The sequence below is a fragment of the Pinus tabuliformis genome, chromosome J (assembly GCF_031772625.1).
Source record: "Pinus tabuliformis cultivar Carrire ecotype Pingquan chromosome J, CPIR1, whole genome shotgun sequence".
Taxonomy (NCBI): domain Eukaryota; kingdom Viridiplantae; phylum Streptophyta; class Pinopsida; order Pinales; family Pinaceae; genus Pinus; species Pinus tabuliformis.
In genome coordinates, this window is record NC_142295.1 from 1529214492 (window position 1) to 1529238163 (window position 23672).

Consider the following 23672-nt stretch of genomic DNA (forward strand, 5'->3'; position numbering starts at 1 on the left):
CCAATTTTCTCCACTTGCTCTTGATTGGTTCGTAGATTACATTAGAATCATCTTGTGTTTGAGAATTCTCTTGCATAGATCACATTTGCATAATTAGAATTCTCATTTTCAGAATATTAATGAAAAATGTGCATAGATTACATTTGCATTCTTTTCAAGTGAATTGTGCATAGATTACAATTGCATAGTTTACATTCTGAAAAATCAATCGTAGATTTAGATCAGTTTTCTTTGATTTGAATTTACACAAAAATAAAAAAATGTTTTGAAATTGATTTGCATTAGTTTTTATTTATAAAATTAGTGCATTAGAGAATTTGTTATATTTTCTCTTAGTGATCAATTTTTGCATTGTCTGAAGTGAATGGAAACTCTCTCCTTACTTTAGTTAGGATTCATCGAATTGAAAGATTACATTATCATATTCGATTGCATTCAGTTGAGTCGGGTCATAACACCATTGGTTTCATATCCATTTACCCATTTGAGTAATAACAACCTTAATAACACAGCGCTTAATTAAAATTCATCTAGTAATATTTTACATTTCTAGGGCTCTGATACACCAACATAGCTTAGGCTAGTGTCTTGGAGTAGGAGAGTAATTAACTCTCCAAGACAACAAAACCAAACAAGTAGCTTATGTTGCAGTAGGATAAATCCAACTGTTACATTTATACTCTGGGAAAGCTCCTCTTAAAGGAGAAGCACGAGATTGTGTACGAACCAGTGAGGGGATCAATCCTCCTTCATTGGGAACGATGCCAGATATGCACGTACTACAAACGGTAAACCTCGGATTAACCATTGTCGAGGAGCCTGGGGTCACTTGTCGGTAAACCTTGGATTATTGTCAAGGAGCCGGCAAGGGGATTGAGCTTGTTACTCTGCCCTTGCGTGTGTATCGGATCATAGACTATTCCCCCAGGTATATTTGTTGCTGTTGGTGACCTTAGTGACTATTATCTTTAGGGTTCTACCCAAGGTGACGGTGGAGGGAAGATCCCACTGTACCTGGAGTAGACGTCGGCTAGATTCACTTGGATTTTCTGGGGGTTCACTTCACTCGAGACGGTTAAAGTGGAGGAACTTGGTCCAGTCTATTCATTAAGCAGGTTGCCGGGGTAACTGTTCCACCTGCCATTTCTGTACTGAATTCTGCGATGTTGGATTTCATCACCAACTAGTGTTTTCGGTCCGGAAAGTTACTGTTTGTGTGTGGTGTGACTCCTAGATTTGATAGCGCGTGTTAATTTGTTTGTTTTTACTTTTAGATACCATAGGTGTGAATTGTGAATTTTACTTGTTAGGTGTGAATTGTGAATTGTTAATTTTAGTGTTAAATTGTTAATAAAATTCACTGAAGTTGAATATAATGGCAAATGTTCTGGAATTTACCAACCTAGGAACCCCTCCTAACGAGAATCCTAGTACTTTTCCTTACTTTGGAAATGTTGGTCCTCCTTATATGGCTACTTTGTCATTACCTGGATTTACAATAGGTTTACTGATATGGTTATTTTCAACTTCGTTGGCCCCAAATACTCCAATTGTTCCACCTCCACCGAATGCTTCACCTCAACAGAGTTCACCATCCGAACATCACCAACCTTCTGTTGACCCTTTACCTTCTTCGCCTAATTTTTCTTCCTCCATTTGTTCCTCTTCGCTTGGTAAAAGCTTTGATGCCAGTAACCAAGTGGCTAAGAAGAAGAAGAAAGGGAAGAAGAAGAAGAAGAAGAAGAAGCAAGATAAGAAAGAAGTCAACCAACCAACCACGACTGTAAGTGTTAGTTGTGTTGAGGAAAACTCTGACATGCATCGTAAACCCAAATACCCTTGCAGGCTTTTTAAGGGTGACCACTTCCTTGTCAATTGTCCTGGTATTCCAAAGGTCTTGGAAGTATGGTCAGAAAAATCTCATCAACTTTCCATTGATCCATCAACCAGTGATAGTCAGGTTCTTGGGAAAAAGGATAAAGTTAGGTTTCCTTGTAAGTTATGCAAAGGGAGTCATCAAACTCACATTTGCCCTCACATGGATGAAGCCTCAACATTCTTGGAAAAACTTACTGTTCCACAGCAAGAATTTCCAACTGGTTACCGTAAACTTTATCCCAACCTACCGTCAACTAACGGAGTGATTGATCTAATTTCAAGTACAGTCGATCACACTCTTCCATTGGAGAGTGAAACTCATGTCACTCAGGTTGATGATCCATTAGTTGATCAAGTGGTCGATTCAATTTCACATTCAGTCGATCCCACTTTCCCTTTAGAAAGTGAACTTCATACCGCTCAGGTTCTTCTTGTTACATCAGATTCTTCTATGCCGGGGGGCATTTCACCTATTTCTACAGAACCCCCTCCAAGTACTGAGGTCTTTTCCTTTGATTGGAATAGACTGACAGAACCTCGTCTTCCTTCCTCCAGCCCTTTCCAAATCATTGTCAAGGCTGGTAGTAGGGACATCCATCGTACTCAGGTAGATGAAGGTGCTTCTGTTAGTATTTTATCCGCAACTGTTTGGAAAGCTTTGGGTTCCCCTCAGCTTGCACCTATTACGTAGAATCTGAAAGCTTTTAACAGAACCATTAGTGAACCTTTAGGGATCCTTCCTAAGTTTTCTATTAACTTGGAAGGTAAAACTGTCTATATTGATCTTATGGTAGTTCGAGGTCCCTTGGATTTCAATTTACTCCTTGGGCGAGACTATGTTTATGCAATGAAAGCTGTCGTATCGACACTCTTTTGCGTGATGTCTTTCCCTCACAATGGCAGTATTGTGACTGTAGACCAGCTTTCGTTCCCTAGTCTTGTTTCAACTACCAATAATATGACACCCCTAGATGTTCCTGATTCTAAAGTGGTATCTACCTTGCCACGGGTTAATTATGTGGCAACTGGTCCCATGTTTTTAGTTACCGATGTAAGTGAGCCTCTCACTGTTTCCTCATCTTCCTTTGCTTTAGATCCGGTAATTGACATGGAAAACTCTATGGGATTACTTGAACACGATGTTCTTATCCCTTTTGAGTCCCTTGACATGTGTTCCTTCCAGAGAACTATTCTTCCTTCTGATGAAGACCTCTTGGAAGCCATGATCAAGGTGTGTCCATTGACATGTCTTTCTTCCAGTTGGAAGCCATGATCAATTTTACGAGGAAAGTTCCTTTTACTATGTCAACCTCGTTAAAAAATGAATCAGTGAGTACGAGGATAGTTTTTTCCTGTATCAACCTCGTTAAAAAATGAAACAGGCTAGCATGAGGGTAGTTCCTGTTACTGAGTCAACCTCGTTAAAAAATGAATCAGGTATGAGGATAGTTCTTTTCTTGTGTCAACCTCCTTAAAAATGAAACAACTCCCTTTTCAAGTTAAATATTGAAAGTAAACCTTCATTCCATCCATCTGGTTGAATGCAATGAAGCCTGGGGGGCATGTACCTTGCTTTGAATCATTATACTGGGGGCATGCAAATTTTATGAGCATAGTTCCTTGTCTTGTGTCAAGCTCGTTAAAAAATGAATCAAGGTTTTTAGAGTCAAGTTTTTTGTTAGGTAGATTGTAGAGAGTAGTCATGAGCATAATTCCTTATCTTGTGTCAAGCTCGTTTAAAAAATGAAACAAGGGTTTGAGGATAGTTCTTTTCCTGTGTCAACCTCACTAAAAAATGAAACAGCTCCCACGAGTCTTTCCAAGATTTCGAAAGTAAACCTTCATTTCATCCACCTGGTTGAATGAAATGAAGCTTGGGGGGCATGGACCTTGATTAGCGTCATTGTGCTGGGGGCATGCGAACTTATAACAAGCATAGTTTTTCGTTTCAAGCTTGCGTAAACATGAAACTGAATCCGAGCATAGTTCTTTTCCTGTGTCAAGCTCGTTAAAAAATGAAACAAATCCTCCTCAACTTGAGTCGAGAGTTTGACTAGATCTCATAAATGTTAAGTTGTATATTTAGGTTAGTTATTTCAGTGTTTTGCATAATTTTCTTATAGTGTTAGGTCGAGTCTTTCGAATGATCTCGTACATTAACCTTCATTCCATCCATCTTGTACTTAGTTGAATGAAATGAAGCTGGGGGGCATGTGCTCTAGCAGTTACGCTTAGGGGGCATCGAGCACAGTTTTCTCTCTGTTTCAAGATTGTGTAAAAATGAAACTACTTTGAAGCATAGTTTTTCTCTGTTTCAAGATTTTGTAAAAATGAAACCTATCTCGAGTCAATTTCAGTTATTTTCAAGACTCGTTAAACTCATGAAAATCCCAAGATTATTTTGCTATCTTTCATTCTCGTAAAACAAATGAAAATGCCGAGTTCTTTCCGTCTTTTCTTGCTCGTAAATTATATTGAAAGTCGGCCATATGAGTGCATTTTTATCATTTTTTCAAACTCATTAAAACTTACGAAAAAATGAAAACCATGAGTACATTTTTATCATTTTTTCGAACTCGTTAAAACTTACGAAAAAGTGAAACTTTGGAGTTCTCTTTTAAGCCCTTTTCTGACTCCTAAAACATGAAAAGATTGCCGAGCATTTCTTTTACACTCGTTAAAACAGAATTAAAAGACAGTCCTCTTACAACCCTTTTCTGACCGTAAAAACATGAAAAGATTGCCGGATTTTTGTCGTTTCAAATTCGATATTGGAAATAAAACGACATGTCCTTGATCGCTTTCTACTTTTCAGATCAGAGACACTAATCATGAAAGTACTCCTTGGTCGTAAAGATCAAGCGGTTCTCTCAAGTATTATTTTATACCTTTTCGGTCTTGGGAGACACAAATTTACGAAAAAGGTCAACCCTGGAGTCTTCTTAAGTTTTTTCAGACTCTCTAAAATTGAAAAACGCCGAGTTTCTCCTATACTAGACTCATTAAGATTTCACAGTAAAGGACCTATTCGATTACAAACGGGAACAGACCACTCCTTCTTAGGGTTCGAATCTAAACTAAGTTGGACTCATCCGAAGGATGAGCTTATAATCAAGAAAATGTTATCCTCCTCAAGCTTGTAAAAAATAAAGAGGTACTTGCCAGAAATGGTGGGGGAAAAGAGAGGAAAATGAGCCTCTTTTTTATACTTTGCCTCGAAAAAACCTTATCACCACTCTTGAACATGACATTTTTCATTCACCTGGGTTGGGAAATCCTTTGCCTAACAGTTGATCAAACCACATTGAAAATCTTCAGCCGGTTTCTGGGTATTAACTTTGGGTCAATTGTCACCAAGCCATCTGTTGTGTCGTTATGTGTTCAAGAGGTCACTGCAAATAAACCATTCATCTGCAAAATATCTGTCGCCCATCTTGACCATCCTTGAGTCAGTCCTTACAGCTACATTTCTTCAACTTGATCTATGATTTCGTGTTGTGGTCTTGCCTGCAACGGGTCGCTTTCTATCGACATCAGCACATTATCTAGAAAGATGATCTAGAAATCGTCAGTACCTTGAGATCTGCATGCCTCAATGGCAGGTTTCTCGCCTTTGACGACAGTTTACATCATTGACTTTCAATCAAAGGATTCCGTGACATGTTCGACATCAACACATTCATTCGCATCTCATGGATTATACTGGGTACTTTGAGAACCATTGACATCACTGGTGGTTTCTCTCACACTTGTTAACAGTTTACATCATTGACTGGTAATCAAGTGGTTTCTACCATGTTCGACATCAACTCATTTATTCACGTGGATAGAATCGTACTATTTCGGGAAGTAGAAATGAAGACCCTGGATCTAGTTTCCACCATCTAGGCTGCGAGGAGTTTTGTATTCATTATATAGTAGACTAATTATAAACAGATGGCTGCGTCCATATTGTGTCTACATGTGTTTATGATTATGATGTACTGCGAAATCATTCCTATGTCAGAGCAGTAGTTAGTTTGTTAGTTAAAGTTTTTGATCTGAGTATGGGAATGCCTACCTCAGTGATGATATGATCTCATATATGTATTTTGTGTTGAATATTTGCAGGTTCCGACTGGACTCTCCACAAGATAATCCTCGAAATGATAAAGTGCTTCACCCTTCCTAGATGATATAAAACCCTAATCTACTACAGGCTTCGCACTTTAGGGGGCAATCTATTACACTAAAATTTGTCACCATGACTATTTGCAGTCAGTATAGCTCCATCAATTGTCATACTGTCCTCCTTGGCAAATCTTATACCTCTGCTCCTCATGTCAAACTCCAAGAAAGAGAGAAAGTCTTTAAAAAGTCAATATAACTCTGGTTACACAGTTTCTCTTACCCTTACCTACGTGTACGCACCTCAAGTTCATGGTACCTGCGTACTTGTACGCTCTGTCTGTAAAGGGGTGGGTGCGTACTCCTGTAAAGGTCAAAAGGCGCAAGTTTTACTTCAAAAAACTTACTTGTGGTTGATTCTAGAGCATTCTAGAAGATGGTTTGACGTGGATTGAGCGCCTCCAGATGGTTCATGCATCCCAAAGAAAGAAGAACTTATCCCATGAAGAGGGGAGCTATCCCTTTGAAAGAGGGGCTTATCCCATTCATGGTGGACCTGATTAACTTCCTCCAAAGCATTATAAATACAGGCATTGGGCCAGAGGGAAGGGAGGTTGAAAGCTGAACATTCCTAAGGGTAGATGCTGCTGAAATTAGGACTCCCTTATAGAGCTTGAGAGGAGAGATTCCCATCCTTTCTTAGCTTCATTTGGAAGTGGGTGAGCTGATCAAAGTAAAGGAGAACTCTTGCTGGACCCCGGGAGGGACCTGCACAACACCAAGGCACTGGTTGTAATGGTTTCTTTTGTTTCCACTTAATACAATTAAGTTCATTTTTCTCAACAAGTTGTTATACATAATTTGTTTCATATACTCCTTGGTCTTTATGATGAATATGTTTTATTTTATGAGTTATTCAGGTGCTATGTAATCGTTTTCTTGTTAGTGAATGCAGGTTTCAAAGAGAAGGAGGAACTCATCCGGATCGGAGAGGCTGGACTGCTACAAACAGCGTTGGACTAAAGGTATGCTTTAAACACCTGGTTGCTTGTATTCTAAATGCATATTTAGGGAAAGATAGTGCTTAATTGTCTTGTTTGTCACTAGAAAGCCTTAACTTCTAGGGAGGTTGGTTTTGTCCGCAAAATTGACTCTTTCCGCATGACAAGCTCCTTGTGAGGTGTGGTTAGTAGTCCCAATTTCTTTACAATTGCTTCAGAAATCAAGTTTACTTGCGAGCCACTATCAAATAAAGTATCAATCTTTTGATGCTTAGAAATAACTCTAATATGAAAAAGCTCATGTCTTTTCCTCTCATTTTCTTCACTATCAATAGTTTGTGCAGAATTGCTAGTAGATGCTTTAGAATTTTTACCTTTTATACATGTGGCTGCGATTGTTGTTTCATCACTTGAGTCTAACCCCAAATATTTCTGTTTGCCATCGAAATTCTTGGGTTTCAGCTCCAGATGCAAAGACAGGCAATGCTCATCATCATGTCTATCCTTCTTGCAGTGAGTGCATGAAGATTTGGCCTTTTGTACAACATTTTCCTTCCTCTCTTTCCATTTCTACTTCCTCTTTTCCTTGTTCTTGCTTGCAGTGGGTTTTGATGATCCCCCAATCTCTGGGTTCACATTCTTGCCTCTAGCCTCTAGATGGCTAGCCTGAATAGATACCTCATATATGCTAGTAGGGTTAAACATGAGAATGGTGTGCCTCAAATAACTGTGTAGACCACCTATATACTTTAGCAAAGTTTCAGGTGAGTCTAAAGAAATGCCTAGAATCAAAGCTCTTTTTCTAAATTACTGGGTGTAGCTTTGTACACTTTGCCCCTTTAATTGGCGCAAATTTTTCCAACTCATCATAGCTTGCTACATATAAGCTAGTGGATAGAATGGTTTTTTGTAGAAACAAATTCACTCCAGACATAAATAATTTTACCATGATTCTTCAAGTCAACTTGTGTCCTATCCTCCCACCATACCAAGGCAGTTCCTCCAAAGCGTAGGTTGGCCATCTGAATTTTACTCCTATCTGAATCAATGCTCTGCACCCTGCAATACACATCAATCTGTCTAATCCAGTTATCTAGCTTCTATGCATTTACTTCTCCATCATATATTGGTAAATCAAATTTAACATCTAATTTAATCAAAGATGTCTTCTTCTTTTTATTTTCAAGGATATTAGGAGGTGTGGATAGAGGAGCCTCTTTTCCTTTCCCTTTGCCTTCAGAATTGCCATCTAAAAGAGATTCTTCTATTCCTTTGTTTTGTTTGGAGGATTAAGAATCTTCACTTCGACCTTTCTTAAATTCTCGATACATTTCTTCTTCCATGGCTCTCATGGTCATGAAACTGTCCATGAACTGAGAGTCTAATTCTAAGGGATTTTCTTCTACCATTTTTCTCCTAGGATAGACTCTACCAATTTCTAGGTTAGTTTCAACCAGTTCTCCTTCTCCTACTTTGAGCTTTGACCTAGTTATCATTCACCAATCCAGCACAAACTTGTCTAACCTTAGTAAACCTAAAGCTCTGATACCACTTGATCCTATAATGATATCTAAGACAATTAATAAGGTATTACTGACTCATGTGCATGGATTTGCCTATATTATTTTATGCAATGGATTGATCAGATTGCGAAATACATAGACTATGAAGCAATAAAAGACTATAATAGACAAACACATAAAAACACAGCAAGTTTAATAAGGACTTCACCTAATACTCCTGGGCTACATCTCCTGGTCTAGCCTTCAGTGGTGGCCTCTCTATTATGTCTTCAAGCAGAGTTCTTACAATAGTATGAGCTCAATTTGAGAATCAATACACAACAGATATAATAGTAAGAGTTTGCTTGAACCTCCCAAGATTTCTCTGAGTTCAAAGACTCTCTGAATCACTCTCTGTCTCTGTATTAGCTCTTTCTCGGGACTGCCACCCTGTGTTCTGTTTTCTATGGCTTTAAAGAAAAACTACGCTGCTTGTTCGTTTCATCTCCTTGGTTTTCATTCCCCCCGTCCTTTGTCTGGTTAGACCCCTTTCTAAGTGTTAGCAATCATTGTTAAACGCTTCTAAGGATGGTGGCTACCTGTACAGTAATGGAATGGTTAAAGGGCCTCTAAAATCTTTTGGAATGCCTAAAAAGGATCGTTTTCTATTTTTCACAGAGAAACGCCACAACACTGTGAAATTCCACCAAAACACTACTTATTTATGGTCTATTCCTCTATCAGGTCTATCCTCATCGCTATCGCAAGTCGCTTTGGCCTTGCTCTTGTGTATTTTTTAAAAATACGTTAAAATCGTGAAAATAACGTAAAAATGGCTTTCCTCCGGACTTGAAACAATATACATTTCCCTTCACGAACCCTTTCAGTTCCAGGTCTTATTGCATTAGATTTTTTACATTAAATAACGAAATACGTGAAAATACATTAAAAAACGCCTTTCGACGGATCTCAAAATCTATGCAATAATGTTTATATAGCCGTCGGATCTAGTTCATCGGATCGCATATATGTATGTTTATAGGCCCCGCTCCATAATATTTCTCCTCTTGCGATATCATGATGCGATTAATCACAATCGCATATCACTCATGCCCCTAGTCATTGTAAGTGCTCTGTTGTGGTTGCCAATTGCAATGTTGCGATGCAACGTGGGCCGTCGATTTGCACACTTGATCAACGGTCCTCATTGACTCCGCCGATTGCCATCGCTACACATATATGTTAAGCACCAATATCCACTATCTACTTGTGTCAATTGCGATTGCCGATCATATCTGGACCGTTGATTGGCCAAATCTGACGACTACTGTGCATTCATTGTTCACGCCTCCAATACTCTATTTTTTCATGGTTTTCTCATGTTTTTGCCTCTTGATAGCATTTTTCCGCCATTTTGAAAGGTTTTCTCATGCGATTTTTTTTTGTCTTTTAAATGATTTAAGAGTTTTCAAGACTTACAGAGTGTTCTTGGATCCATTTGGATCAACTGCAATCAAATCAATCTTTGTGCTCTGATACCAAAATGACGCAAGAGGCTGATGAAAACAAGGTGGTAGTCTTTAAAATAGTCTATTGGTTACTTTATAACCAATCAGATGCATTCAAGCAGACTTTATAATGTGGCTCACTTTATCTTGAGGGTCCTGATTTTCTCCTAAAAATGCCAGTCCCACGTTGACTTCCCTTTAGAAACAGGCACTTCAGTTCTATGACGTTGATCTCCTCTCTCCAGATATAACATTCCTCACTCAACCTGATCAAAAAAACAACTCGGTGATCGCTCTATGCCATTGATCTCCTCTCTCCGGATCTAATGGTCATCATTCAACCCGATCAACAAAACAATCCGTTGATTCTCCACCGTAGATCCAAGCACTCCTTATCTAACGGCTAATAGCAATATCGGGTGAGCCACTTGCATGGGGATTACCCACCCGATAAAGCAGTTTTCTCTGTCCACTCGAGTACTACGTGTCACTTGGTTAATCGAATCAAGAGACTACACCGAAATACCACTTATAGCTTTTCTTCCACTCGATAACCACCTTCGCTGATTAAAACCCGCTTTTACAATATAACCACGTGCATTAAAGAAAACTTAAAATAAAGTGCTTAATCAATGTTTTAACGCTTAACTCCAAGATTACCCCTTAACACTAAATGACTATGATTTAGTGAAAAACATAGAAATACTAAGATTTACGTATAAAGTGTGAAAGCAAAGAAAATACCCAATTACATTCAGAATGCGAACACACAGACGTAAACGAGAGTTTTCACTAGGATTAACACACAGATGCACACCAAATCAAGTTCTTCAATATAATAGAAGTTACAGAGTCTTGGCCCTCTTGGCTCAATTACAGCAATTTGTCTGAACTCTGTCTCAATCTCAAAACCCTATCTATCACTCAAACTCTCGCCTCTCACTCAATTCTCAATCATATGAGCTAATCCCTTTCCATTACTTTTTTTCTCTTTTATGAGTCAAATCCTATTCTAACTGCACTAACAACTCGATCTCTATTTTAATCAATCTAACAATCAAATCTCTGTTTTTAAGCTCTATTACACACCTATGCTAACAACTTATCCCTTAGTCTAAAATAAGACAATTTTCTAACTATTACAATAATGAAGTAAAGCTCATCTTCGAGAGGTCGAACACTCTCTACCAAAACTGACTTTTGACCACTCAGGTCAATGAAATTCAACTCATTTAGCAACAACATGTGAACAAATCATCACATTGCTGGCTAAGTCTAGATGTTCCTGCATCACTTCCCTTCCCTTTCCTTGCCTTACTTGCTAAGGATAGATTTTCTTCATCATCATTCTTGGATGAAGAACCATCTCGTATGCTCCTCCTGATCTCCTCCTGCATAAGATCCGACCACAGACGTTCCCAATCTGATAGTTTCTCCCTTCCATTCATAGAGTACTGGTAGCTATTCTAACTTTGGAAGGCAAAGGAGAGTGAGGCTCACCATATCATCATTTGAAGTAGTTATTCTCACACTGGCAAGCTCATCTATGCAGATAGTGAGCTTGTTCAGATATGTGGAAATAGTATCACCCTTCTCCATCTTGATTCTTCGAAGCTTATCCTTGAGCGCCAATTTCCTCTAGTCGTTATTGTTCTGGTAGAGGTCCTTCAATGTCTTCCACATTGAAAATGGCGTATCCTTCCCATGGAGAGTGGAGACAATATGGTCTTGAACTCCGTCAAGGATGATCTGTCTTACCTTCACCACACACTTCTTCCACTTGGCCAACTCTTGTGCATTAGTTGAAGCTGGCTTTAGGATTTCTTGATCAATGAATTCCTTCAAGCCATTGAATTCTAATACAGCCTCCATTATATCTTTCCATGCTATGTAATTCGAGCTACCTTCCAAGGCATACTCGAGTCTCAATCCATAGAATGCCATTGGCCAACCTTGAAGTATGATATGAATTCGATTTGCACCTGCAACCCCAAACTTCAAAATTCGAATTCTCTTCTCAGTATACTATTCACAGCTCCGATGCCATGTAGACAATTTCTACAAATCCAGCTCTGTTACCATGTAGAAGTTTCTACAAGTCTAGCTCTGATACCATGTATTAAAATCTAATGTAGGTTAACTTGATAATGCAATATAAATCAAGGCAGAATACTATAACCTACTTATACTATCAATTTGTGGAAGCTTAAAGATAGAGCTGAACAATATAACCAGAAGAAGAAAAATCAATGGCACAATACACATGAAAATACTTTGGGGAAGCCTCAACTAAAAACCCCACAGTATTGTATTATCATACATGGTGGAAATACATAGGAATTATACAAAGCCTTAGCTCTCACAGCTAGCCAGCTCTCAGTACAATCCTCTGAGATGCTGACAGGAAATTTTGGTTTCTCTCCAGCCTTCCTCTTTGCCCTCCAAGCTCCTATTTCCTTGTGTTGTTCCTTGTGGATGATTTCATGTTACCAAGTGGAAAACTCATCCACCAAGTGGATGATAACCTCCAGAACTACGCAATCCTCAAGGATTAAATCCTTGACTACATGTATGAGTTTTCTCTTTGAGAAAACACATGCAACTGATAGTAAATTGTCCTTGACTGTAATCTCAAATGGGTCTTTCTCATACTAGACATGCATGACCTTCTGATGAGGGAATCTTCAGTTAACTAGAGTAGCACTAGTTGCGTTCATGCATGCATCAACTGACTATTAACTCACCATTAGTTCCTCAAATAGTTTGGAACTAATTTAAATCGACTTGACTCAGTAACTGAGTTAACTAATTACAACTCAAATATAACTCAACCTTATCTCCTTAATTTAAGGGATAACTCTTGCATGACTTCAAAAAGACTTCTAACTTGAATTTCTCCAACTAATTAATTTAAAATAAATTAATTAATTATTTCCAAGTAGCTGTTAAGACTAAATTCGATATTAATTCACAATTTAATTCAAGGACAAATTAAATTGGAATGTTCTTGTTGCCATATTTCAACATTCCTCACTTCTCCAACTGCCCCAATAGAAAGAACCCATGGTTATCAATTACTGACTCCAATCCACTCAAAAGATGCTTGTAAGAAGTAAGAACCTTGTCAACATCTCTAGCTAGCTTATCCCATGATTGGATCTTAATGCATAGCTGGACTTTATCTTTCTGGATGGTGATCCAATATTTCTTTCGGAGAACCTTCGATGCCTCTGGATACTTGTTTGTCCACTCATGAATATTTTCTAGAGTTGTAACGACCTCTTTCAGCATGGAGAATTTTTCTTTCATGTTGGCTTGTCTAGCTAGGATAGGGGCCACAATATGATGCATATTTGACATCTCTTCATAAACCACTGCCATGGATCCTCTCAGGGTTTCAACCTCTTCCTTGATTGTGTCCTGTAATTATTGCATGTTTGAGTGATCTAAGTGAAGTGTTACATTGTCTTCTTCTAGATTCTTTCTATATTCTTCTACTATGGAGGCTCTTTATTCAGATGCATAGAGATTGATTTGGAGTTCTTCAATTTTCTTACTCATTCTCCATACATTCATCTCATTTTTGGTCACAAAAGTGGTCTCGGGCGAGGAGATCATCTCAGGGTTTACTGTAGTATCTAGGACGATTTCCTTCTCTGTGGTCATGGACAAAGGCTCCTTAGGGTTCCTAGCATAATATTTCCTTCTTTCTTGCAATATCTTGAAATTGAATTGATCAAAGGTAAGCCTGGTTAGGTATAGCACTTCCTCCTCAACCTCATCAGGAATGCCTAGTTCCTTAAGAGGAAGATGTGCTCCGGTGATTGAAGTGGATGGGGGAACATCTAGTGGGGGTTGTTGAGAGATTAATTTATGAAATTAAATCCCTTAAGATTAATTGTCAACACAAGGTTCGTAAGCACAAATTGCCTTGCGCATCCTCTATTCAGGCTATATCAGAGTTTAATATTTTCCTTATTAATGATTCATGAAAGAAATACTTGAAAATCTTATCGTCTAATGAGCAAACCCAACAATCAAATTTTACCTAAAATCTTCACAAATCCTAATATTCAAATCTACACTTAACTGAGTATCCCTACTAAAAATGAACTTCTATTCACACCAAACCCTAATCAAACTGTGCATGCTGGTACCAGAATCTATATGAAAAATCACTCAATCGTTTTCAACAAGCAAATGATAATTCTTTGAAAGAAATCAAACAACCCTATGATGATCGCCACTCGACTTATTAAACTATTGATGCCATAATCATTTGTTACCATAGCAGATAATGATAACTATTCTATAACAATCCAATTATGAATTCAACAAGTGATCTATCTTGTTAATGCTTCAATCAACCAATTATTCTGTACTTAAGGGTTTATGTTCAAATCGTAGTTTAGGGTTCAAGTACTAATTGGAAGAATTACTTTGTTCTGCTTTATATTATTGTTTGTATTCAATGGATCACTTACAAAATTCTAATAAAAGAAAGCAACTATGATACCTATCTCACTCAATGCTCAACTATCAATCTTAAGACTATACCTAATTCTATAATCAAATAAATCCCTATCTCTTGCTGCTATAAGTCATAACAATGATTTATTCATGGAGTAAACACTCGAATATATGAACTAAGAAAGAATTCATTCAAAGGAGACTACCTTTTTGCACAAAAGTGAGGAAGATCGTTTCAGTTTACCACTGGTGCTAACAATTAAATGAACAGAGAAGATAAATGGAAACTATGGAATGGTTCTCTTGGAAACGTCCCTGTAATTTTTATACCAGTTTACAATGCATCAATCTGCAATAAAACAAGTCAAATAATTATTTGTGCAACACAGACATTCTCATATTCAAACCATCAATTCAAGAATTCGATTGATTTCATTAAGTCTTTCAAATGATCCAGCTAGTTTCATTCTATGATCAACTTAAATCGATTGTTGTCAATAAAGAAGAGGTTAATTTGAGGGAAGGGGAAAAAGCTTGTCTAATTCAATCAAATTCATTCTCCATCTATAACTACTCAAAATATTAAGGACTCAAACATTCACTATGGGTGACAATCCAAACATATTGATGACTATGCAGTGTGTTCAAAGAGAACGCAACAAATGATGGGATGGCTCTGGTTCGAAGGGCGCAGTATCACACTGAAATTTAATTGCAAGTTAGGAAATGAAAAAGACTCTACAAGTGTAACCAATAATCAATCAACCAAGTAATAATTCACACACATAATTGTAAATGAAAAGGAGATTTAATAAAATCTATGGTTGCAGTGCCACTGTTGTTTCAAAATACAAACAATCCCAGATGGGTGGGCTAGGCACACCTGGGGTTGGATAACTTATAGTAGTTTAAGCGATTTGATGCACAATTAACAAATAAACTTCATTCCATCAACGCATTTGGGAATCACTTCATAACAATAGCATTACGATTGTATTCAAAATCTCTTGATCATACATAAAAATTGCTCCATAAGTTTAGTGCCACAGTGCTACGGTCTACCCCCTTTACATATACATTCAATCACCTTTATAGGCATTTAATAATACTTAAACATAAACTAAAAATAATGAGTGACTCCGCATTACTCCTTTCAGGTGAGTTGGTTCAAACAGGCATCTCGAACTGGTCTATCCATTCGTAACCAATTCCAAGATTTGTATATGCTACAATCAAAGTAAATCAAACGAGGATCTCAGTATCATGATGCGTGATACTTGTGGTTACACCCTCTCATCTTCCAGAACATGTTGCATCCTTATCCATTTCGTTACTTGAGCACCCATCTACATATAGCCCTTGAGTACCAAAGTAGAAGGTCTTCATGCATCAACTGCTCCTTCTGGGGATCGACCTACACATTCTGCTGAGAGTCTACACTAGATAATAGTAATAAGTTAGTTTGAGAATATGCCACTTCTATTTACTTAAACCTACCAATAATTAGCTAAGTGCAACCATGAGAAGGTTTACCTCAAGTGGAGAGTAGAGATAGGACTAGGATAGTGATTTAGCAGAGAAATACAACCTCTCCATCGACTCATACAAAACATCTCCATGTCACGTCGACATTTGCACAACATCCTTGCCTTGGAACTCCATAGAATGTCCATGAGTGACACCTCTATCCATGCTCTTGCAATATGTCCCTGCATAAACCCATGCTCCATGTCTCCAACCTAATATCCATGACTCTAGTTGTCCATGAGGCCCAACCAAGTAGACTCATCCCAAAATCTGGTCATCCGTATCCAAGTCTGCAAATCTGTCATAAAGAAGCCTACTTCTTTATAACAGATTTGCAGAGCTCATGGCTGGAGCTGGTGATTAAGAGCAGGGTTGCTCGTGATGAAGTGACAGTGGAAACAAGTATTTGCAGGTGATGGAAGTTTGTTTCAGATACAAGTGAGACAATAACTGGTTCGGTTTTGCAGGGAACTTGGCGAAGTTGGTGGATGGTCTATACTAGATCACAAAGAAGGAAACTGTTGGTAGAGATGGTAGGTGAAACTCATGTTGTATCAGGTGAATCTAGCCACAATGCGACTGAGGCTTTCATAGAAAGGATATTGGAAAGAATGGAGGAATTGGAGTCTTACTGGACTGCGAAGATGGCCATGGTCATGAAAGATCTAGAGGCTAATGCAAAGATGAGGGAAGAACTCGATGAACTCTGGACTTAGTATGAGTAAATTTATCTTAAGTGTACACAACTTGAAGATGAAGTTAAAGAGATCGAAGAAGTGAGGGATGGAGGCTTGGCAGAAATCTTGAACTTGTAGAAATCTCTTGATGAAGCAAATGATGAGATCCCGGTGTTGAAGAAGGTTGTGAGACATAACTCAGGTGGAGGAGTGTCTCATGTGAATATCAAGGAACTAGAATCTTATGATGGTACAAGAAGTGCGAAGACTCTTGGTAGCTTTCTCTAGGATATGGAGCAATACTTGGAACGCTTAGGTCTATTTGATGATGAGACAAAGGTGAAAGTGGCTACTCAATTCTTGACGAAAGATGCTATGATGTGGTGGCGAAGAAGAATGGATCAGATTGCTAGTGGCAGTGCTAGTGACATTACTTCGTAGGATAACATGAAGAAAGATTTGTAGACCCATTTCAGTCCTCAAGATGAAACTTGGGAAGCAAGGATGAAGATTAAGTTTATTAAGCAGTCAACGAGAGTTTGCAAGTGCGGTTCTAGAACTTCCTAACATGGCGAAGAGGGACAATGTGTTCAACTTCATTATTGGATTGAAACCTTGGGCACACAATGAAGTGAAGAGGCAGAAGATTAAGACACTTGAGGAATCTTTTGCTGTTGTGGATCGATTGGTGGAGAATTATGACTAAACTTTTGATGAGAAAAAGAAGAAGTTCGATAAGCCGAAAGAGAAGAGGAAGGATGATGCTTCGAAATCGGATGAGAGATCGAAGAAAAAGAAAGCCTTGAAGTGTTGGATATGTGTTGAACCACATACGATGAAGAATTGTCCTTCAAGACCGAAAGTGGCAGCTATTGCACAATCTAATAAGAAGAAAGAAGAAGCTTCTATGGGGATGATGCAGATTCTTGGAGCTGCTACTGCTACAGAAGTGGTCTCTCAGAGAGATCCTGAAAGGAATAGCTTGGAGTATGTTTGGATGAGGATTGGAGGTATGGAGGTACTCACTATGGTGGATAGTGGAGCTACTCATAACTTCATGAGTGAGGATGTTGCGAGAAGAATTGGGCTGAAATTTGTAACGGTGAAAGCACAAATGAAGATGGTGAATTCCCCTCCTAATTCTGTACTTGGTGTAGCTGAAAAGGTGGACACAACACTAGGTGAGTGTATTGAGAAAGTTGACTTCACTATAGTGCAGATTGATGACTATGAGGTTGTGCTAGGGATGGAATTCTTGAAACAATATGATGCTATGATTGTTCCACATTTGAAGACGCTGTACATTTACGATGGAAGGGAAGATGTACCCATTGGTATTCCAACCATAGGTGTGACAAGGCCTGATTGTAAACTGGCAGTGATGTAGATGGAAGATGAGAAGCACTTGGATGATGTGTGTAAGTAGTTGTCTACTGCTAAGGCAAATCTTATCGAGCAGTCATTGGTTATCAGGACACTATTTGATAGTATCTTGGATTTGTCAAGAAGGCTCGAAGAGGTTGAGGATGATGATGGCGAGGATGTTTATGTGAGACCGAATGTCTGTGAGGAGGATCAGGTGACATATCTGCAGAGGATGGCGATAGAGGATCTTGACAGATGGATTGAGCTTATTAGTGAGGGTGAGCCTTCAGGATTTACTCCCTATACATCTTCTTAGATGACATAGAAGATGGGGCTCATTGTTAGCTGCTCATAGTAGTGAGTTCTTAAAACAGGTTGAGCAGGTATGACAGATGGTGCAGGAATGGTTTGGCATTAGCATCATGACATGTTGCGGATGGGATGGAGTTTGCATGGACCTGAGCATGGAAGAGATTCTTGGTGAGTCCAGGATGTGACAGAGTCTGAGAAAGACAGGTGTAGACATAAGGATGGGCATTCTTATGATTTGAGCGGGACAATTGGACTCATCACCCGACTAGTTTGAGTCATGGGGACTAGTAGTGTACCAAAGAGATGTTGGCATTATGTTGGAGTATCTGACGACAATTCACAGGATCAGACGACACATGGTGGAGATAGTTGTTTTACATATGTTGCAAGGATGTTTGCAGTGTATGGACTGGTTGATATCATGGACCAAGGATGAGACAATTATCTTGATGAGATGATGATCTTGGTGGCAGGATGGTCACCGGGATGGTATATTTTTGAGGACGACAATGACTTTAGGTGGAGGAGGATGTAAGGATCGAACAACCAACGATCAAGCATTCAGACGAGCTCGAGGTGTGAACTGTAGGTGGAGGAGCAGGCGTAGAGGCGTAGGTCGAACCGCAGGTTGATGCACCTGCCAGCCGAGCAAACTCACACGGGCTGCACGAGTTGTGAACGGGTTCAGGTAGGCAGGCTGCACGAAGGCGCGCCCGCTGGGTGAACGTGGTTGGTGATACCGGTGAAGGGCTACATGAAGGTGCGCCCACCCGTCATTTGAAGACATGGGTGGAGGGCTGCACGAGGCACCCACCCATCAGTTGAACGTGTGGGTGGAGGGCTGCACGAAGGCACTTGCCCATCGGTTGGTGACTCGGGTGGAGGGTTGCATGAAGGTGCCCGTTCGTCAGTTGGTGAACTCGGGTGGAGGGTGCATGAAGGCACCCACCTGATGATGAACTCAGGTGGAGGGCTGCACGAAGGCCCCTGCCCATGTTGAAATGAACTTGGGTGGAGGGTGAAACGAAGGCGCCCACCCATAGTTGAATGGATCGTGTGAGGCTGCATGGAGGTGTTGTCCGACGGTTGGAAAAGTGGAAATTTGGCTAAGTGTGGGTTGTGAGAGTGACCACCGTGTAAGGTGTGCATGAGGTGGGCAACTCGTGGGCAAGACACGAAGTTTCAAATTTTTCTAAGTATAAAACTTGGGGTTGCCAAGGTATACTTGTATTTTTATGAAAGATTGAAAATATATTGAAATCAGGCAGACTCTTATTCAGCAAGTTGCCCCTCCCTTTATACTATTGCAATTGTGTTATTTATGTATAATTGTTGTGGATAATGAATGTGTATGGTTTTTCATTAGTATAAAGGCTAATAATAATACTTGGTGAAGAAAAATAAACTAAGTATCGAATGTTAAGGCGTAGTCCATGAACATAAGTATTGGTGAAAAGAAAGTGTTCGGTGGTGCCACATCTCGCTATAAGCGGTTGAAAGACTACCGAAGGTGTAGTGGCAGAGTTGGTATTAGAGCTCACGGTTGGAGCTGGTGATTAAGAGCAGGGTTTCTCGTGACGAAGTGACAGTGGAAACAGGTACTTGTAGGTGAAGGAAGTTGGTTTCACATACAAGTGAGACAAGAACTGGTTCGGTTTTGCAAGGACCTTGGCGAAGCTGGTGGATGTTCTATACTAGATCACAAAGAAGGAAGCTATTGGTAGAGATGGCAGGTGAAACTCATGTTGTATCAGGTGAATCTAGCCACAATGCGACTGAGGCTTTCATAGAAAGGATATTGGAAAGAATGGAGGAATTGGAGTCTTACTGGACTGTGAAGATGGCCATGGTCATGAAAGATCTAGAGGCTAATGTGAAAATGAGGGAAGAACTTGATGAACTCCGGACTCAGTATGAGTACATTGATCTTAAGTGTACACAACTTGAAGATGAAGTCAAAGAGATTGGAGAAGCGAGGGATGGAGGCTTGGCAGAAATCTTGAACTTGCAGAAATCTCTTGATGAAGCAAATGATGAGATCATGGTGTTGAAGAAGGTCGTGAGACATAACTCAGGTGGAGGAGTGTCTCATGTGAATATCAAGGAACTAGAATCTTATGATGGTACAAGAAGTGCGAAGACTCTTGGTAACTTTCTCTAGGATATGGAGAAATACTTGGAACGCTTGGGTCTATTCGATGATGAGACAAAGGTGAAAGTGGCTGCTCAATTCTTGACGAAAGATGCTAAGATGTGGTGGCGAAGAAGAATGGATCAGATTGCTAGTGGCAGTGCTAGTGACACTACTTCGTAGGACAACATGAAGAAAGCTTTCTAGACCCATTTCAGTCCTCAGGATGAAACTTGGGAAGCAAGGATGAAGATTAAGTTTAATAAGCAGACAGGGAACCTACAGACATATCAACGGGAGTTTGCAAGTGCAGTTCTGGAACTTCCTGACATGGCAGAGAGGGACAAGGTGTTCAACTTCATTATTGGATTGAAACCTTGGGCACGCAATGAAGTGAAGAGGTAGAATATTAAGACACTTGAGGAAGCTTTTGCTGTTGTGGATCGATTGGTGGAGCATTATGACGAAACTTTTGATGAGAAAAAGAAGAAGTTCGATAAGCTGAAAGGGAAGAGGAAGGATGATGCTTTGAAATTAGATGAGAAACCGAAGATGAAGAAAGCCTTGAAGTGTTGGATATGTGCTGAACCACATAAGGTGAAGAATTGTCCTTCAAGACCGAAAGTGACTGCTATTGCACAATCTAATACGAAGAAAGAAGAAGCTTTTGTGGGGATGATGTAGATTCTTGGAGCTGCTACTGCTACAGAAGTGGACTCTGGGATTGATCCTAAAAGGAACAGCTTGGAGTATGTTCGGATGAAGATTGGAATAATGGAGGTACTCACTATGGTGGATGGTGGAGCTACTCATAACTTCATGAGTGAGGATGTTGCGAGAAGAATTGGGCTGAAATTTGTACCAGTGAAGGCACAAATGAAGACAATGAATTCTCCTCCTAATTCTATACTTGGGGTAGCTGAAAAGGTGGACACAACACTAGGTGAGTGGAGTGGGAAAGTCGACTTCATTGTAGTTCGTATTGATGACTATGAGGCTATGTTGGAGATGGAATTCTTGAAACAATATGATGCTATGATTGTTCCACATTTGAAGAAGTTGTACATTTACGATGGAAGGGAAGATGTACCCATTGGTATTCCAACCATTGGTGTGACAAGGCCTGATTGTAAACTGGCAGTGATGCAGATGGGGGATGAGAAGTGCTTGGATGATGTTTGTAAGTGGTTGTCTACTGCTCAGGCAAATCTTACCGAGCAGTCATTGGTTTTCAGGACACTATCTGATAGTATCTTGGATTTGTCAAGAAGGCTAGAAGAGGTTGAGGATGATGATGATGAGGATGTTTATATGAGATCGAATGTGTGTGAGGAGGCTCGGGTGACATATCTGCAGAGGATGGAGATAGAGAATCCTGACAGATGGATTGAGCTTATTAGTGAGGGTGAGTCTTCAGCCTCTACTCCCTCTACATCTTCCTAGATGACATAGAAGATGGGGCTCATTGTTAGCTGCTCATAGTAGTGAGTCCTTAAAACAGGTTGAGCAGGTATGAAAGATGGTGTAGGAATGTTTTGGCATTAGCCTCATGACATGTTGTAGATGGGATGGAGTTTGCATGGACCTGAGCATGGGAGAGATTCTTGGTGAGTCCAGGATGTGGCAGAGTCTGAGAAAGACTGGTGTAGACATAAGGATAGGCATTCTTATGATTTGAGCATGACATTTGGACTGATCACTCGACTAGTTCAAGTCATGGGGGCTAGCAGTGTACCAGAGAGATGTTGGCATTATGTTGGAGTATCTGACGACAGTTCACAAGATGGGACGACACATGGTGGAGACAGTTGTTTTACATATGTTGCAGGGATGTTGCAGTGTATGGACTAGTTGATATCATGGACCGAGGATGAGACAATTATCTTGGTGTGATGATGATCTTGGTGGCAGGGTGGTTACCGAGATGGTATATTGTCGAGGACAACAATGACTTCAAGTGGAGGAGGATGTAAGGACTTGTGGTCCGAATCCTAACACCGTGTGAAGTGAGAGGGAAGAAGACATGAATGAGTGTGTGCGAAAGGTATCTTGATGGCGAGTTTCTACCGTGGGGATGAGCTGGGTGAGTCACCCATGAGCGACATAGAAGACTTGCGATGTGGGCAAGTTTAGGTGGGTGGTCCCATGTGATGGGCTGGCTGACCAACCCTTTGGATGAGTTATGTGAGTTGAGACAAGTCAGCTGGGCGGGCTGAATGAAGGTCGGTTGGGCGAGCCAACCTTTCCACCGCCCATATACATAGGCGGATGGCTGGACGAGTTGGAGGCATTGATCATCGAACAACCAACGATCAGACATTCAGACGAGTCATTTGGACAAGCTCAAGGTGTGAAGTGCAGGTGGAGGAGCAGGCATAGAGGCGCAGGTCAAACCAAAGGTTGATGTGCTCACCCGCTGGGCAGACTCGCACGAGCTGCACGTATTGTGCACGGGTTCAGGTAGGCAGGCCGCACAAAGGCGCGCTCGCCGGGTGAGTGCAGTTGGTGATACAGGTGAAGGGCTTCACGAAGGTGCGCCCACCCATCGGTCGAAGGCATAGGTGGAGGGTTGCACAAGGCACTCGCCCGTCGGTTGAACGTGTAGGTGGAGGGCTACACGAAGGCGCCTACCCGTCGGTGGGTGACTCGAGTGGAGGGCTGCATGAAGGCACCCGCCCGTTGGTTGGTGAACTCAGGTGGAGGGTGCACGAAGCCGCCTGCCAGACGGTGAAATCGGGGGGAGGGCTACACAAAGGCGCCTGCTCATGGTGAAACGAACTCGAGTGGAGGGTGAAACAAAGGTGCCTGCCCGCGGTTGAACAGATTGTGTGAGGCTGCACGGAGGTGTTGCCCGACGGTTGGAAAAGTGAAAATTTGGCTAAGTGTGGATTGTGAGATCGACCACCATGTAAGGCGTGCACGAGGTGGGCAGCTCATGGGAAAGACATGAAGTCTGAAATTTCTCTAAGTATAAAACTTTGGGTTGCCAAGGTATACTTGTATTTTTATGAAAGATTGAAAATATATTGAAATTGGGCAGACTCTTATTCAGGGAGTTGCCCCTACCTTTATACTGTTGCAATTGTGTTATCTATGTATAATTGCTGTGGATAATGAATGTGTATGGGTGTTCATTAGTATAAAGGCTAATAATAATACTTGGTGAAGAAAAATAAACTAAGTATTGAATGTTA